At 42.9% G+C, this 17,316-nt stretch overlaps 1 protein-coding gene across 1 annotated transcript in view; it reads right to left on the bottom strand.

Moving 5' to 3' along the window:
- The window catches only part of HAS2 (hyaluronan synthase 2), a 32,113-nt gene extending 21,064 nt beyond the window's left edge, over window positions 1-11,049 (bottom strand). The window contains exon 1 of the mRNA XM_025993398.2: window positions 10,459-11,049. The gene's annotated coding sequence lies outside the window, so the exon portion shown is untranslated. The remainder of the gene's footprint in view (window positions 1-10,458) is intronic.
- Window positions 11,050-17,316: the final 6,267 nt, after the last annotated feature.

Here is a 17,316-nt window from a genome sequence, read left to right as displayed (position 1 = left end):
ACGCAGATGCGGTCCCCTTCCCATCCTTCCGTAGGACATCAGAGACTGATTAAGGTAATCACGACACAATGGAAAATTCACGGTGCTGGGGAACAGTGAAATGTTGAGTTTCCAGTGAAAGGCAAGAGAGCACAGCATCCCTTGTTAATTCAAACAGCTGACAGGATGCTGAAAACTCCCATCGGGCGCTTTAACCAATGCCTAAAGGTGCGGGGAGCACCAGACTTGGAACTTGACGTTTCCAAGACGTGAGTCATTCTCACAAGAGTGAAAAATTTCAAGGAGACCAAAACGCTCTGCCAGGGAGAAGCTGAAGTGTGTGTTTCGCTTGTGTTTAAAATCACCAGAGCCAGCAAAAGAACTGCCTGCCATTCTTTTCCATTATTCACATTTTCCTTGCTTTTATCAGCACACGTGGACAAAGAGAGTGTGCACATAGCATCTGCTGGCCACAGCTGAAGTGGGAACACCCTCTTACATCATAGGAGTCTACAGAATGTCCCTTTGAAGCCTGGGAAAAGCTGCTAGTAAACCACAGCAACATGACTACAATCGAACCTATTTCGGCGACGTATCGGATTGTTGCCTGGTGTGACACATGCGACATCTCTGTCCAGGCCAAAGGGCAAAAGGCACATTTCAGAGCCAGCTTTCCTGAGGGAATACATTGATCTCAAGGAGTGACACGCAGAGTGTTTCTTTATAATTTCCCCCAGGGCAATTTCATAGATATGGGCACCATATGTGTGAGACTTTCGGAGACAATCCTCAATTCAGATTCTGTTTCATAAGCAAACTCTCCTTGTCAGACATATGGCTTGATTGTTAAATTGGGAAATATGGTTAGTTCCATCCTGGATCATAAGAGTCTACTGCTACATAGAAAGGGGATTTAGAAATCCACCTTCCAGTAGTATTTAAGACCTAAAACCTGGATTCTTTTTTTCTGCCCAAATCAAACTTTAATTTTTAAGCTACTATTACACCTGATACTAATTATTCACTAAGTACTAGTCTTCACGGAATTCTAAGCCAAACCAAATGTTTGAGAATACCTTGATGTACAATAATATAAGTCCCACAAAGTCAACAGATTTTTTAAAAATCTATTTTCACTAATGTGCCTCAAGGACATACAACACTGCCTGGCTTATGGGTGGTATTTAGTAAATATTTGCTGAATCAATGGATGGGACTTTATGCATCCACATCATCCTTGGCATCACTATTATATCCGCTAACATTCACCGTTCATTAGGTTCCTGGCACCTGGGCAAGCTCTGTTTTGTTGAGTAGCATGATCCTATTTAATCTTAACTTTAAATGGTACAGGTACTCTTAATCTCATATTACAAATAACATTTCCATAGGACAAGGTAACCAAGACTCTTAAGTATACAAGTAACTTGTCCACAGTCACAAAATCAGGAGTAGAATCCACATGGTAGCATAATGCCAGATTAGAGTATTCTCAGTAAATATTTTCTGAATAGATTTGAATCATCATGACAAAAGAGGCAGCATCCTTTTGTGTCTGGTTAATACAACATGTCGTGTGAGGACATGTTAGAAATGAACTTTCCTGCTACCATGGAAAATGGGGAATTGACACTCAGATCAGCCCACACTCAGGGAAGATTTCTGGGCTCATATACTTTTCTATGCAGATGCAGCCCAAAAGGGCATAGAATGACACTATCCCAGAGAAAACTAGTGGTTGCATCTATACAGTATCAGTTCTACTAATGCTTGCAGCCAAAATCCTGCTTTACTATAAGAAAGGCACTCCTGCCTTCGTTTTCCCACCTGTAGAGCAGATATAAGCCTTGCTGTTAGCTCACATACCCCAAGTAGTTCTCTACAGGTCATTGGGTATCAGCCCTTTTTTCCCCTTTGATCTCTTATTAACCAGAAGGCAATGTGGAATGAGCTAGAAGGACAGCTGCTCTCACAGCACTAGTGCAGTAGCAAGAACTGAGTTCCCCACAGCTTCCTAAAGTGGTCCTTCTGTTTGGAATCTGGGAGAAGAAAAGTGAATGCAAATTAGTCCTCAGCATCTGGGAAAGGCTACAGAGATTAGGGCCAAGTGAGATCTCTTCAGAGAGGTATTAGCTTACCACTCCCTTCTAAAATGATTCCTCCACCCTACCCTTTCTTCACTCCCTGTGATTCTCCCCAGACCCTGCTGGATTTTCTAACTAGTCCTATATATACTCTACAGCTACAGAGATTTGATGACCTCAACAAACTGTGTTCTTGTACCAAAAACAGGGTTTGGCACATAGTAGGCATGCAATAAAGACATTCTGAATAAATGAATAAGTCCTTTTGGACTCAGGCAGTCAATGCAGACAAAGAACAGACCCCTCTCCTATCTCTGCTGCAGGGTCAATGAATATATGTTGAACCCTTAAGACTACTTACCCCTCTACCAGCAAGGTTTTTCTTTATTTTTAAAAAATGTCTTGCCCTTGGGACGCCTGGGTGGCTCAGTGATTGAGCATCTGCCTTCGGCTCAGGTCATGATCCAAGGGTCCTGGGATCAAGTCCCACATGGGGCTCCCCACGGGGAGCCTGCTTTTCCCTCTGCCTGTGTCTCTGTCTCTCTCTCTCTGTGTCTCATGAATAAATAAATAAAATCTTAAAACAAAAAAATTTCTTGCCCAACTATCTAAATGTAATGGTTGTAGGGAGTACCAGGCCAGCTGTAGAAGATCTTTGAATAAGTCAGGAAAGGCAGGTGGCCTTCCAAAAGCATTTCCAGAAATTGCTCCAGGTACAATTTGAGGAACCTTATGAATCCAGTGGTCAAGTCTGGGACACGGAGGGTAATGAGGTAATCTCTTATCAACTTGAAATCTGGTACTCTTACAATATTTATTGCCTACTGATCCATATACTGTTTCATGTTTGGATCTAATGACTCAGGTGTATGTATACTTGTGGGTACATGCACACCTACACGTCTCTGGAATCAAACCGAATTGGGATAGATTCCTGGCTCTTTCTTTTAATGGTGCGGTCCCACTGAACAAGTTACATAATACTTGATATCTTCAGTTTCTTCATCTAAGATAAAATGGAAAACATCATGTTGATTCCACAAGACAGATTTTTAAAATTAAAAGAGAGGGGATGCCTGGGTGGCTCAGTGGTTGAGCATCTGCCTTTGGCTCAGGGAGTGGTCCTGGAGTCCCGGGATCAAGTCCCGCATCGGACTCCCTGCATGGAGCCTGCTTCTCCCTCTGCCTGTGTCTTTGCCTCTCTCTGTGTGTCTCTCATAAATAAATAAATAAATAAATAAATAAATAAATAAATAAATAAACAAAGTCTTTTAAAAAAAGAGCATGGTGTTTCTAAATAAACAAACAAATAAATAAAATTAAAAGAGAGAACTCACAAGTATCTAAATAAAGTACCAACAGTTAGAGCTCAGTGATGTTCACTCTCTGCCACTTGTTGCCCTCCTGCTAATCAGTCAGACTCTCCTTCCCTTAATAAGGGATAATTGTGGCATAGTGAGCATAGCTGGGCTGGGAAGAAATGGATTCAAGCCCAAGCTCTGCCTCATATTAGATATCTGACAACCTGAGGGTTCCTGCGCATGAGCCATGTGTCCTTAGACAATCAGTATCTCTGAACTTCAAATTTGGGGGATTAGGGTTGAAACTTCATTAATTGTCATATCATAACCACGCATAGCTGAGTATCCATCAGGGTGAATGTATGTTGCAATGTGGGCATGTTCTTCACCTGAAGGAGGAATACAAAGAGTAATAAATTCCTCTCGGTATCTACTCCCTGAGCCTCATTTCCTCATCTGCTAAATAGAAATACAACCTCTTGGCGGGCTTCCTGTAAGTAGGCAAGAAATATATATATTTATCTCAGGTTCCATGGGATACTAACTAACAGCTTCAGTGTCTTAATGTAAAGGGAGAGTAACTTAACTGATAGAGTGCACTTGTTCCTCTTCCTTATTATATCCTAAAATCCACTGAAGACTAGGTTGCTGTCTTTTGAACTGGTAGCCAATATTTAGACAAAAACTGAATGGAGATACGTAAAGGACATTTGCTTAGCGAATGCATTGCTCAAAATCACATCTCATAAATAGCAGACCTGGTTCGAGAACACAGGTTTTCTTTACCCCTGACTTGTATCTACAGATCAAATCATACATAGAATGATTAGAATTAAGAATATTAACTTAGGTGACACCAGCAAGGATCCTGGAAACCTGCATCTTGGTGATATAAGACATACTCTGCTTGTAGGCATTTGCTTGCTAAGGGTAAGTTACGAAGGCGTGATGAGCAAAGGTAGAAAGAAGAGGTTCCCAAATTTTGATGTACATCCACATTACTGGGGCATCTGTAAAATCTACTCCTGGGTGCCTCTTGAAACATTCTGGGTTAATTGGTATAGGGTGGCTACAGAGCATCAGTAGTTTTCAAATCTCCTTATGTGATTCTCATTGCAACAAAGTGTGGCAATCACTGGGTTAAAGTCTAAGAAAACTTCAATGATTTATTTGCATTGACACACACACACATCCCTCCTGTGTATTGTTGCTACTGTCCTTGACCAGAAATCCGAGGTAAAACTACCCAAAGAAAGCCTCTCAACAGTCTTCACATTATAGCACATTACCCTCTGGGACATATTAGAGCACATGACCCTCATCTTGTCCCCTTCTGACCTCCTCTCCTTCTCTGGCTTTGAAGTTGGCCTTTGTCTTACCAGTCCCACTGCATTGATCCTAGCAGAGACCCTGGAGCCAAGCTTGCAAGGTTAGGTTTGAGGCCTGTCAAAGGCCTTGTCACCCCAGCTGTGTCTGGATCCAGATCTCTGGGTTTCAGATTTCTCTTCATTTGTACCATCAGTATTAATCAATTACTCCTAGGATGCCAATTCCCCCAACTGCCCTATGGGTTCCTGAATTTCACCATCACAGACTGCATCCTAAAGTTCAGCATGGCAAAGGAGAAAGTTTGCAAAAAGCCCTGGCATAGAATCTTTGCTCTCTATGCTCCTCCCCCACTGGCTCTTGGGCACTATCTTTATAGGTCAAAACCCCATATAGCCATATGCACCACAAATGCCAAGTCTTCTCATGAAATCTTTTCTGATCTCTCTCAGATGTGATTTCTTCTCAGTTTAAGCCCCCATAAAACTTGACTAGGCCAGCTGCAGCATGGTCTAGTTCCAGGGCATGATATTCAAAAATTATTAGACTAAATTCCATCCACATTCCTCACTAAACACTGTGACTTTGATTCAGTTGCTTAATCTGAGGCAAGGGTCCTTTAATTACAAAATTTTCTTTATAGAGGGTTGGAATTAGATATAATGTATATTGAGTATCTAACTCAGTGCCTGATACATATTAGACATGTGATAAACAGTAGCTATTTTACTTTTTTATGGACCCTATTATATTTTGCCCTACACTATGGTTATTTATAAAGACTTCTTCGAGTATATTTTTTTGTATGACAAATTCCATTAAAATGTGAACTGCATCTTATTTTTTAAAAATTTGCAGTAAAAATAATGAATTTAAGAGACATTCTTTTGGAACTATTTTATTAAAGTCAAAAAAAAATTTAAGAGGGGCGCCTGGGTGGCTCAGTTAGTTAAGCGTACATCTGGTTCCCTGCTTGGTGGGGATCCTGCTTCTTTCTCTCCACCCCACGCTGCTCCTGCTCCTACTTGCTCTCTCTCTCTTTTTTTTTTTTTTTTTAAGATTTTATTTATTTATTCTTGAGAGATAGAAGGAGAGACAGAGCCTAAAACACAGGCAGAGACAGAGCCAGAGACACAGGCAGAGGGAGAAGCAGGCTCCATGCAGCGGGAGCCCGACGTGGGATTCGATCCCGGGTCTTCAGGATCGCGCCCTGGGCCAAAGGCAGGCGCCAAACCGCTGCGCCACCCAGGGATCCCTGCTCTCTCTCAAATAAATAAAATCTTAAAAAATATATTTAAGAGTGTAACTTCATTAAATTTATTTTGACTCTAATATCAACAACATTTTCATAGGTTATGAGGGGTACCTGGCTGGCTCAGTCCGTAGATCATGCCATTCTTGATCTCAGGGTCTTGAGTTCAAGCCCTGCCCCCCATCTTTCCAACCCCCCCCCAGGGGGGCATAACTCGGAAAAATAGATTGTGGACAAGGACATATATATATACTATATATATAGTATATATAGATGTATAGTGGATACACTATATAGTATATACTACACATCTGTATACATTGTACACATCTGTATACATTTGTATACATTGATGACATTCAAAATATACTTGAATAATTTAAGGTATATTCAGTGGGGTGACATTTATTCTATGCAGATTGCCGCTAGAGGGGAAAGGATTAAAACCAAGTTGGAGTGGAAATGATTTTTCTACAGGGAGCTATCTTCCCTCATTCAGCTGTCACATTAGCTGCCACTGGGTTGGTCCTTGCAGCCTCTTAGTGGGACACAACCTGGGTGAATTTGAATTAAAAAAAAAAAAAAAAAAAAACAGGGACACCTGGGTGGCTCAGTGGTTGAGCATCTGCCTTTGTCTCAGGGAGTGATCCTGGCATCGTGGGATCAAGTCCCACATCGGGCTCTTTGCATGGAGCCTGCTTCTCCCTCTGCCTGTGTCTCTGCCTCTCTGTGTCTCTCATGAATAAATAAATAAATCTTAAAAAAAAAAAAAAAAGAAAGAAACCAGGACCCAGAAAGGGACAGTGGAGTTTATGCTCTGTTCTCTAATTACATTAATTCATCACTCCCACATTACATAAAAGTCAGGAAGCTAATAATGTAATACTTGTTCTTAAATTGAAAAAAAAAATGTAACCAGGTAAATCAGGTAAATAAGTTGTGGGGTAAAAGGTACAAAATAGGGAATACAGTCAATGGTATTGCAATGCTGTATGATGAGGAGAGGTGAGTAGCTACACTGCTGGTGAGTACAGCATGAAGTTCGGACTTGTTGAATCACTATGTTGTATACCTAGAATTAACGTAACATTGTGTGTGAACTATAATTCAATTAAAGAAATGTAACACTGCAATATAACTTTGCCCAAGAGGACCCACACCTTATCCATAAAGGTTTTCCCCACAGTTCCAATAAGACACACTAAATGAATCCGTGAACAGTCTGTGCTTTAAAATTTCAAGAAAAAAAATTTTTTTTAGGGGCACCTGGGTGGCTCAGTTGGTCAAGCATCTGCATTAAGCTTAGGTCATGATCTTAGGGGCCTAGGATAGAGCCCTGTGTGGGGCTCCCTGCTTGGTGATGGGAGGTCTGCTTCTCCCTCTAACCCTCCCCCACCCCAGCTCGTGCTCTGTCTCTCAAATAAATAAATAAATAAAATCTTCAAAAATTTTTGTTTTAAAAGACAACTGGTCCAGAAACCATGTATAAAAAAGTGTTTACGAGGGGATCCCTGGGTGGCTCAGCGGTTTGATGCCTGCCTTTGGCCCAGGGCATGATCCTGGAGTCCTGGGATCAAGTCCCACATTGGGCTCCCTGCATGGAGCCTGCTTCTCCCTCCTGTGTCTCTGCCTCTCTCTCTCTCTAGGTCTATCATAAATAAATAAATAAATAAATAAACAAACAAACAAATAAATAAATAAATAAATAAATCTTAAAAGAAAAAAAGTGTTTACAAGATTCAAAACTATGAGGCTATTCTATAAACCTAACAAAAACAATTAGTTTCAATCTGACTACTAACTGGTGAGTTTCTTACTCATTTGTTGCTCTATCCCTGTGTTCCAGGAAGGCAGCTACTACATCTTTGCTTTGTGGTGAGTGACATTCAAATCTGCTGCTAATCGTCAGATTTAAGACCTTAATTTTTGGAAGCTGCATAACTTCCTCTGGTAAAGTAAGGAGTTAGGTACACCTGGGTGGCTCAGCAGTTCCGCGCCTGCCTTCGGCCTTGGGAGCGATCCTGGAGTCCCGGGATCGAGTCCCACATTGGGTTCCCTGCAGGGAGCCTGCTTCTCCCTCTGCCTGTGTCTCTGCCTCTCTGTGTGTCTCTCATGAATAAATGAATAAAATCTTAAAAAAAAAAAATTAGTTTCATGTACAATACAAGCAACTCAGGTAATATGTTTGTTAATAAATCTACAAGACATTTTGCTATTCCTCCAATTCAGGAGGAATACGTAACAAAAATGAATAGAAGGGTTCATATTCTAATTCCAGTGCTGTCATTGAGAAATGTTGACCTAGAATTCTGAATACTTGTCCCAAAACTGAAAACTCACACATGACATAAATACTAAAATAGGCACTTTAAAGAGTTAACCTTTTATGGAAAATCGAAAACAGCCAAGTAGTGAAAAGACCTGCAATGAGTATGATGAGTACTAAAAATGTAGTATCAATCAATCAATAAGTGATAAAAATAAAAAGGAAGGATAAAAAATGCAGTACCCCAGTACTTTAAGTAACCTTATTTAGCATCTAGGAAAGCACAGCCAAAATATAATGAATGAATCAATGTGCACACACTGGAATGAAAAGAAAATGGTTAGATTTTAAGTATTCCCTTCAGTCCTGTTTTGTAAAATTTAAAACCCTATCTACAAACAATCTGACGGGCATAAATATCTGTCCCTAGCCACATCTACATAAATACACATTTTAATTTTAAACCTTTCCCCACTGAATGTGTTTGAATACGTGTTGACCTTTAAAAAAGTTTAAATCAAAAAAATATATATATAAATTAAAAAATAAAAAGTTTAAATTGCCTTTCTAAAAAATAATAATAATAATAATAAAAACGTAATCCTGTTTAACGCTTCCAAAGGTACATTATCCTCCTCCTTCACTGCAAAGAATAAATCTGCCTGGGGGAGAACAACAGCTTGACATCCACAATGGGCAGATAATCCCCCCCCAAGACCCCTCGCCCCCTCCGGAAGCCCAGCTACCAGCACCCTCCGCTTTACTCCCAGCCCAGAGCCGAGTCTATATATACTCGGGCCTCCAGCTCGGGGAAGCCCTTCGGGGCCAATCAGGGCTCCCCGACCTATTGCGTCACACCTCCCCCCAGGGCGTGACGTCAAAGGCGATCCCTGGCCAGCCACGTGGGCTGGAGCGCGGCGTTGCTGGGCGGCCGCTCGGGAGACGCCCGGCGGCGGCGGCGCCCAGGCCGGGGCCGTGGGCCGGGAGGGGGCGCGGGCTCCGATGCGCACCCCAGGGGCCCCCTCCTCCGCGCGGGCGTTTGGGGGCTCCCACGCGGGTGTAACAGGCCCCGGGGCTCGGGGGCCTCCGCAGCTCCGCCTCTCGCTCCCTGCCCCGCTTTCCAGCCCGAGTCCTCCGGTTTCAGTGCCGCTGCCCCCCGGCGGGGTGTCCCGGCCGGAGGGGGCGGCTCCCGCCGCCGCGCCCGCAGACGCTCCTTTCGCCCCCGCCCCCGCCGCCCTTCACGGGGCCGGGAGCCGAGCCCTCGCTCCCGCCCGGCGGCCGGACGCACCCCGCCCGGGGGGTACACGGTCCCCGTCCCGACCCAGCCCCGGGCCCCCCGCCCGCCGGGCCCCGCGCCGCCCCCGCGGGGAGAAGCGCCGGCGTGCTCGGTGCCACGTCGGAGCCGGCTCCCGGGACCGTGCCGCCGCCCACGCTGCAGCGCGCGGTCCCCACGCACGCCCTGGCCCGGGACCCCGGGACCCCCCGGCCCCCCGGCCCCCCGCCCGAGCACGGCTCCCGGAGCCCGGCTGAGCCCGCGCGGACCCAGCCTGACGCTTTCTGGGGGTCCGGAGAGTGCAAAGGAGGGGAAGCCCGGGAGGTGGGAGTGGCCGAGCGAGGCCGGTAGCTGCGAGGAGGTGGCGAAGGACCCTCCTTCCCGGGGGTCCCGGCTCTCGGGAGCGGGGAGCCCGGGCCGCGTTAACCCTTTGCATTCCAAGTAAGCAGCGGGCCCCCCCCTTAGAACTAAGGCATCGGGCTGTCCCAGGTTTGTCCTCCCCGCGCAAAGTGGGGGGGGGAGGGATGGGAAGGAAGGGGCAAGGGGGGAGCCGCGGCGCGGAGTGCGTCTTTCCTGCACAGTGGAAATCCTTGTTTCCTAACTTGGGAGCCCCTGTGCGGCTCCGGAAGACGAGGAGTGGAAAACTACACCCCGGGACGTGCAGGCTCTCCCGGGCGGAGAGGCTACCTGTGTTCCCAGACAGGCAGCGGACCGCGGGCGAGCGCCGCAGGGATGGGAAGCGACAGGGATGCATCGCCAAGCCTGACAGTGATCTGAAATCTCCCCTGATTTTCAGGCTGTTGGGCAACTGGCAGACCTCAAACTTTTCTGTCGAAAAACCCAGCTTTACAGGTTTTTTTTTTTTTTTTTTTTTTTTTTTTTTTTTTTTTTTAACGCTGATGTGGATAATTTCTTCCCTCTCCCTGGCCTACTCGGGGGGCCCTCCTGGTTCACCGTCTCGCGCCAGTGTAACATACCTTGTTCAGCTCTTGGTCATAAAGTTGTCCTCAGCCTGTCTGTGTGGTCCCGGAGGGTCGGTGGCGGGCAGTTTCCAAAATTGAGGTAATAAGAGATCAGATGAATTTGAGACGGCCGGCCAAAAAAAATAAAAAATTTAAAAACAACATTTAAAAAGGATGGGGGGGGGGGTCTTCAACGTTTGGTTCTCCCCCACTTCAGAAGGCAATTCCACCACTGTTCTTGTTAGGGTCTCCGTCGCACTCCAGTCTAATTCTTAAAAGAAAAATCTGTGCTTTAAAAATAAATTAACTTTATTTTTATTTTATTATTATTATATATATATATATATATATATATTTTTTTTTTTTTTCTCGCTCCAGTTTCCCCCTCCCCTGATATCGGAAAGTCTCTTTTCTTTTTCGTATCAAGAAAAGCCCGGTGAAGACTCAGCAGAACCCGGGAAGCGCAGAATTAGGAGAAAGTCTTTGGCTGGGGCTGGTTCAAGTCCCTGGTTCAATGGGCTGCGGGAAGCCAGGGCTGGGTGGGTAATTCTTTCCAGACGTCTTGACTTCTCCTTCCTCGCTGTTGTTGCTTTCTGCCTCCTCCAAGTTAAGGGGGTCTTAACAAGCTAGCCGGTGGGTGTTTTAATAGGGCGGAGGAGGGGTGGGGGGTGGGGGGAGCGGAGGAGGGAGGTGCGGACTGGGGAACCCGCAGGGGGAGGGAACTGGGAGCGCGCGCGGGCGGGCGGGCTGGCGGGCGGGCGGGCGGGAGGCGGGGTGGGGGAGAGGAAGAAAGAGAAATTGGCCATTCAAAGCCCTCTCTGAGCTACAGGCCGGTTCTAAACTCCAATGAATTCAATTAACTTGATTGCTAACGTGTGCAGAGAACGGCTGTGCGCGGCTGCTGGCCACCACCTGACTCCCTCCTTCCCTCCAGCGGTGGAGCGGGGAGGCCGCGCTCTGCAGACATCCCTGACCTCCAGGCTGAGCTGCGAGGATGCTCTCTTGGCGGAAAAAGTCCCCGCACCTTATAGCTAATTTGCTTGCAGGCCAAGGGGTGCCCTTAGGCTAAGTAACAGCCCGGGGAGGGGGGGGGGGCATAGCTGGGGAGGGTGTGTGTGTGTGTGTGTGCGCGCACCTGGAACCTCGAGAGCCGGCTGCGACTCTAAATAAAATCGGCTACAGGTCTCCCACTTGTTAACCCTTTTTTTGCAGGAGCTCGGAAGTTTCTGGGATGTCCTGTGTCACAGCCCCTCTTACACAGACATTCCCATGCGTGGGGGGGGGGGGGGAGCGGAAAAAAGAAGCAGTTGCACTTTTTCCCATAACTTGACCCCCTAACGTAAAAATAACGCAGGCAGCACGCGTTATAAATGAAACGTAAGATAAAAATCGTGCCCTGGAGACCTCGAAGGTAGCGCGGTTTAGAAAAAGCCATTTCCAAGAGAATGACTTAACTGGCTTTTTTGCGTCTTGCGAGCCTTGTGAGAAGCTAACGAGTCAAAATGCTGACTTTTGCTTTGAGACGCTCTTTTCTCCATCCTTTTTTTCCAATGCCCCAGAGCTGGGAAGAGTTCCTTGGGCCGGTCACCCTTTCCCCCCTCGATTTCTCTTTGGGCCTGATAACTTAAAACGGACGGTAGGTGGCACTGTTTAGGAAAAAATGAGAGGGAGTTTACAAATTCACTAATCTGGCCCTGGACGGTTCCGCTATCAATATTATAGGGTAAAGAGAGATGTCTTTATTCCCTGCCCTTGCAAGGCATCCCTGGTATTTCAAGGTATCTTCTTTGGGTCTCGGCTAGGCCTTGCAAAGTGGGTTCTTGCCGCTTATCACGCATTTTGGACAATAACGAACAAGGCGAAAGAGAAAAGTCGAGTCAACTAGAAACGATGCTTTTCAACGAGTCACGCAGGGTGTGGTGTTAGGGGATGTGCTTAGAGGTCAAGAATTTTATTGCGATACCAGGTAGTGAGCCAATCCAGTCCCCAGGGGCCGACCTGCAAAGTACCACGCATTTCCGCCACCTACCCCCTCCACCCTCCCCCACACCCCCCCCCCACACACACACCCCCGCCGCGGTTACACCTCTGGGAAGCATTACCCAGGTCTGATGACTTCACACTGTTCTGGGGAAACCCACTTACTAATTTTCCCCTACAAACCTTCAAGGCTTCAGCCTTTGTTTGAACACTGCCTTAGGTGATTCAACTCTTGAGGAACTGGCTTAGATTTCAGAGCACAGTTTCATCCCATTTAGACTCCTGTTTCTTGAATTTTAGTTGTATGGTAGTTTTATTTATTTATTTATTTATTCATTCATTCATTCATTATTTATTTATTTATTTTTATATATGGTAGTTTTTAAATGCTAACTTGTAACTTAAAATATGTCATCTAACATATGTACTCTTGCATATAATATGGATTAAGCTTATTTAGGGGTAGGGTGAAAATTGTGGGTATCAAGTGTCTAGCTGTGGGACCCCACGGGAACACTTAACCTCAGCTCTAAATTTCAGGGAATATTATACGTAATGCAGGACTGCAGATTCTTGATTAGTAGCATTTAGCTGTCTCTGTGCTGATAGTTCCAGCAATGAGAACATTTAGCAAAGCTGGGTTTCTTTATTAAACAAAAACACATTTGTTGTTTGTCCCCTTGTACTTATAAATTTGTGGCCCATTAAGAAAAAGTAAAATGTTGCCTGGCTATGAATGAATATAAAAGCTCATTGCACATCCATCCATTTCTATCAGTTCCCCCTACCTCAAGAGAATAGGGAAGAGACGAGTACAATTTAAAGCTAGACATGAAAGTTCTTGAGAGTAGACTATTATATACATCAGATTTTCTTAGGGACGATCCCGGATAAGAGAGACCTGAAATTCAAACCCAATCTTTGATGTGGCATTGTGTGCCGTGGAATCTATATTCACCTCACTAGAAGCATATTCACCTCACTAGACCTTCATTTCCTAGTTGATAAATGAAGAAAATACCTGCCTTACACAGTTGTTATGATGATATAGTTTGTTAAATTATATTAAGAGCTTAGTATAGGCCTAAAGTCTACTCCTAGGTAATGTAAGCCAATGGTTCTGCATGTAACCCAGTGGTTTCCAGTATAACCATTGTGGGTATTCGAAAAGTATTCATACCCTTCTCCTGACTTTCTATACTTTTTTTTTTTTTTAAGATTTTTTTTTGTTTATTCATTTGAGAAACAGAGCACACAGAGGGAGAGGCAGAGGGAAAAGGAGAAGACTGACTCCGCTGAGCAGGGAGCCCAAAGTGGGGCTCCATCCCAGGACCTAGAGATCATGACCTGAGCCAAAGGCAGCCAGTTCACCAGCTGAGCCACTCAGGTGCCCCTATTTTTTATGTTATTCTTGATAAGCATTAACTGAGGTTTTATCCTCTGTTCATTTATTTGATCCACTTCCAGCTTTCTGATGTCTGCTCACTGACTCTCATGGACTGAATTATTCTCTGTGCCCATGGATACACCCAAAACTTCACATTTAACCAAATTTCCTCTCTGAGCCCTAGGCCTGAATTTCGGCCACCAGCCATCCGGTACTGATTCACAAGGATTTGAGAACCAGTTTCACAAACAAGCTATGACATCAACAAATTGAATAACGCTTGATAATTTAAATTTTAATTTCTATTTTAAACATGAGCTGCTTGGATCAGAAGATGACAGATGTTTCAGGTTTTGACATCCTAGCTCATACCTTATCTGATGTTTTCAACCATACAAGACAATGTGGCAAAGAACTTTGGAAATAGGGGCTTTTACTTAAGTTAATGCGACTTAGCAGTAAATTGTTGCCAATCCTACCCCACCCCCATCACAGAAGAAGTGCTCCTATGTTTGAGAGGCAGTTTGCAGAAAATGTATTTAATACCTTCACAATTCTATGTATAAGTGGTTCTCAAACTTGTTGGTGTCAAGGGCCTTGATACACTCTTAAAAATTATTGAGGACATCACAGAACTTTGTTTACACAGGTTATATCTATCTATATTTACCACATTAGAAATAAAAGATGACTGAAAAGTTTTAAAATATTGATTAGTTCATTGAAAACAATAATAAACACAATGGCCTGTCGACTTAATAACACTCGGGTGAAATGTGACATTGTTTTCCATTTTTACAAATCTCTGCTAGCTGGCCTAATAGAAGACAGCTGGATTCTCACATTTGCTTTATCATCCAATTGTTTTGACTGAAGTATACAAAAAAATCTGGCTTCAAACAGATTTGTAATTGGAAAATGGAGAAGTATCTTAGTAGTCTTTTTACATAGTCTTTGGTACTATGTCAAAACTTGACAAATAGTGATTTTTTTTTTTTTAAGTAAGTCCTACCCTCAACGTGGGCCTCGAACTCATGTTTCTGAGATCAAGAGCCCCATGCTCATGCCCTGTGGACTGAACCAGCCGGGCACCTCAACAAACAGTAATTTTATAAAGGCAGGTTGCAATGTTCTATCTAAAATAACAGAAATGAACTTTGTGTACTCTGCTACATTAAAATCTCTTGGTTTATTTTACACTTTAAATTCATCTTTTACAACCATTCATGAATTTATACCCTTTGGAAGGTACCATTGGAAGGTACCATTTGGATGGTACCTTTGGAAGGTACCATTTCACTGAATTGTGTAGATTTTCCAAATGTCGATATACTTCATTATTCCATATACATGTGAGATGTAACATTCTCTAAACCCTAAGACTGTACTCCAGTGCGAATTAAAACCCAACATTTTTCAGCTTTACAAGAGATAAAACTTTGTGAGTCTGAGTTGTGCAAGGATGGAAAGAGATTGACCTGAAATTTAGTTTTCTAGATCCCAGTTTGAATGATAGGAAGGGGTTTCCAGTATCACATAGAAGTCAGACTTCTTACTTCTAGTGTTAATTCCAAGGCTAGCCTCTTGAAGCTCTAGTATTAATTCAGACCAAATTTTGAAGAGGGTATGGCTAACTGTGTTTATGGCTAAATTTGAAGATGTGTATCACCCAAGGAATTAAAATGAACACACTGGAAGAGATCAAAATGCTTATTGATTCATTGATATAGGTAGAAGAGGATACTTTATTTCTTATTATAATTATAGTTTTTGAACAGCTCACCATATCAGAGTAGTAAATTACCAATTGTTGATGATTTCAAATTAGATACTGAATATTATTAAAAGTATGCTTTAAGGAATACTCATATGAGAAAAAAAGAAGAAAAATCTTTCTCATCAAGCATTATTTATAATTGTCTTCTAACACTTTTTTCCACGGGTGAGGAAACTAGATTTAAAATATTATACGACTGGGATGCCTGGGTAGCTCACTGGTTGAGCATCTGCCTTCAGCTCAGGGTGTGATCCCGGGATCCTGGGATAGAGTTTCATGTTGGGCTCCCCATGCCCCAGACTCCCAGAGGGAGTCTGCTTCTCCCTCTGCCTATGTCTCTGCCTCTCTCTGTGTGTCTCTCATGAATAAATAAATAAAATCTTTTTAAAAAGTATTATATGACTTAGTCTACACTTTGAAAGGTTGAGATTAATTATTGTAATTTGATTGACAATAAAATCTCCAAATACAACCATCTGGATGATTTATTAAAAAAAAAAAATAGAGGGATGCTTGGCTGGCTCAGTCAGTAGAGCTTGCAACTCTTGATCTCAGGGTCATGACTTCCAGTCCCACATTGGGTGTAGAGTTTACTTAATATATTTACTATATAAAATTTATATATATAATATTTTTTAATTAAAAAGAAAAAAATGCCTTGTATTTTGGAACTTTACCCTAAATCACTGAATAAGCAGAAGCTTTACTTTCATATTGTTGGACTATTTACTTTTTAAAAATTACCTCCAGACTCCTATGTATTTCAGATTGGAAGGGGAACAAATTCTTTTACATAGTTTAAAGGACACATTTATTACTTGCATTTTTCTGACAAAGATTACAGAAAAGGACTATTTATCCTACTTGATTTAAATGCCAATAATTTCTGTCAACAAGGGCTTACAATTTACATGACAAATCAATAAAAGCAGAAAGTGCTACTCAAAGGGAAGCCTATAGTCTAATTGTCCTTTGATATTTTAATAGTCTTAATCATAATGTCTAAGCGGAAGATGTTATAATGTCTTTGTCCACAAGCAGATGCTAATAGTCTTAATTGTGGAATTAGAGTAAGTAGTCACATTATTTAAATAATCTGCCTTGGAAATTTCAACTCCTGAAAAGATCAATGAACTTTCCAGCTTTTTAAAATCTTTAAAAGGATAGCTTAATTTCTAGAAGCTAATTTAGTTCTTATTCCTTATTCCTGTTTATTATAAACTAATTTATTTCTGACTAGTTGTTAAAGTTTCTAGGTAGAGGGACCTTTTTTGTGTGTAATTTTTAAAAAAGTGATTCTGTTCCCAGAAAAGTGAATATTCATTCAAAAGTTTTCATACAATTTCAGAGGGTTCACAGAGAGCTTTCCCCAAAACCTATTCATGGAGGAACGAAAAATCTCCTTGTCCCAAAGAAGTATTATTCGGTCTTTGGAAATACTACAACTTCCTACTTCATTGTAAACCACACCATATAGTTAAAGGTTGAAAAAGAAAACAAAAGGGGGGAAAAAACGGAATGAGCCTTTTATTTTCTCTATTGATTCACACTAATTTTCTTTTGAAATCATAAATTTGGAGGGAAAGGAAATCTCAAATTAAAGGAACTTTAGGCATTTAGGAGAAAGCTATTCAAAGGGAACAGAAACCTAGAAATACAAAATATTTCAAGAATCCATTACATCTAGCCTTCCTCAGGCATTGAGACCTGATCTTGGATTTTTAAGAAA

This window comes from Vulpes vulpes, chromosome 13 (assembly GCF_048418805.1).
Source record: "Vulpes vulpes isolate BD-2025 chromosome 13, VulVul3, whole genome shotgun sequence".
Taxonomy (NCBI): domain Eukaryota; kingdom Metazoa; phylum Chordata; class Mammalia; order Carnivora; family Canidae; genus Vulpes; species Vulpes vulpes.
The sequence above is the reverse complement of the archived record's forward strand: the minus strand, read 5'-3'. Positions and strand labels throughout refer to the sequence as shown.